The sequence below is a fragment of the Theropithecus gelada genome, unplaced genomic scaffold (genome assembly GCF_003255815.1).
Source record: "Theropithecus gelada isolate Dixy unplaced genomic scaffold, Tgel_1.0 HiC_scaffold_3170, whole genome shotgun sequence".
Taxonomy (NCBI): Eukaryota; Metazoa; Chordata; class Mammalia; order Primates; family Cercopithecidae; genus Theropithecus; species Theropithecus gelada.
The window spans coordinates 1,478-3,451 of NW_020259663.1; the positions used below are offsets into that span (position 1 = coordinate 1,478).

Genomic DNA, 1,974 nt, shown 5'->3' on the forward strand with positions numbered 1-1,974 from the left:
TTTTAAATAGTTAACCAACTTGTTATCACAAAACATTTTTTATAGTCTACTTCTTTTAAGTTTTACATTCTGCTATTTCAATGATAGAAATTATTTTCCTCTAATACATTGGGAATATCCAAATCTAGATTTTTAAAAAAGATTTTCCAACTAAGAACAAGTTTCAAGGCACTTTCATCCGTTGTTACTCTGACCCTTTATCCCTCAGAATGGAATAGCTGTGCTCGTTTGGCAGCACCTATACTAAAACTGTGAATGATACAGAGAAAATTAGCATGGCCCCTGAACAAGAATAGCACACAAATTCATGAAGCATTTCATATTTTTCGACAGAGTAAGAAACAACTCACAGAATGAGAGAAAATGTTCACAAACCTTGCATCCAACAAAGGCCTACTATAAAGAGTCTTTAAGGAACTTAAACAAGCAAAACAACAACAAAAACAACAAAAAACATTGAAAACTGGACAAGGCCGACATGAACAGACACATCTCAAAAGAAGACATATAAGTAGACAACAGACATGGAAAAAATACTCAAAATCACTAATTATCAGAGAAATGAAAATCAAAGCCACAGTGAGATACCATCTCATACCGTTCACAATGCTTGTTATTAAAAAGACATAAAATAATTGATGCTGGTGAGGCTATAGAAAAAATGAATTCTTATACACTATTGGGGGGAATGTAAATTAGTTCAGGCACTGTGGAAAGAAGTTTAGAGAAATCTCAAAGAATTCAAACAAACTATCATTTGACCCAGTTATCCCATCGCTGGGTACATACCCAAAGGAAAACAGATTGTTGTATAAAAAAAGACACAAGCATTTGTAAGTTTATTGAAGCACTTTTCACAATAGCAAAAACATGGAATTAACCTGGGTGCCCACCAACGGTAGATTGAATAAAGAAAATATGATAAATATATACCATGGAATACTACACAGCCATTAAAAATGTGAAATAATATCTTTTCAAGCAATGTGGATGTAGCTATAGGTCATTATCCTAAGTGAATTGACACAGAAACAGAAAACCAAATACCACAAGTTCTCATTTATAAGCAGGAGCTAAATACTGGATATGTATTAACATAAAGATAGGAACAATGGATACTGAGGACTGCTAAAAGTGGGAAGAAGAGGAGGAAGGCAAAGGTGAAAAACTACCTTTAGAATTGTATGTTCGTTGATGCATACCCCAAACCCCAGCGTCATTTAATATACCCATGTGACAAGCCTGCACAAGCACCCTTTGAGTCTAAAATTAAAATTAAAATTATTTATAAAAATAGAGCATTTCACCTCGAAAATATATGATCATTTGCTCTGGAGAATGCAAAATTACAGTAAAAATGTGATGTAATCTTTCTAAAGCAGTAATTTGGATCTGGGAAAATAATAAAAGGCATTGACATAGCTGGACTGTTAAAATGGTTGTTTTTTTTATGTGAAAAGAAAAATATCCAGAATACATTTCCTATAGACCAATCTTATATTGATTTTGAGATATGATGCAATTTGGGAAATTTAGTAAATTATTTTAATTTGGAAACCAGAATATTGATGTGGTAAATTCCTTCAAAATATGCAAAGCAATTAACACCCATGGAAAAAATATAATTTAATAATATCTACCATTATTTAAATGCACACAAATATGTAAGGCATATGCTAAGTTCTTTAGATGTATCATATAATATAATCCTTGTCACATCACAGCAAGTTATAGAGTGGTATTATCATCACTGCTTACAGAAAAGGATATTGAGGGACAACAGAAGTACTTGAGTGCTTGTCAAAGCCAATGTTTGTTTTTTCTTAACTTTTATTTTTGGTGCAAGGGTACGTGTTCAAGATCGTTATATAGGTAAAGTTGTGTCATGGGGGTTTGCTGTACAGATTATTTTGTCATCCATGTACTAGGCCTAGTACTCATTAATTTTTCTGATTCTTTCCCTCCTCCCACCCT

General features: G+C 32.7%; 1 non-coding gene across 1 annotated transcript; it reads left to right on the forward strand.

Moving 5' to 3' along the window:
* Positions 1–220: 220 nt before the first annotated feature.
* Positions 221–327, forward strand: LOC112617666. The gene has a single exon (XR_003117941.1). It is a non-coding gene; the product is annotated as a U6 spliceosomal RNA (small nuclear RNA).
* Positions 328–1,974: the final 1,647 nt, after the last annotated feature.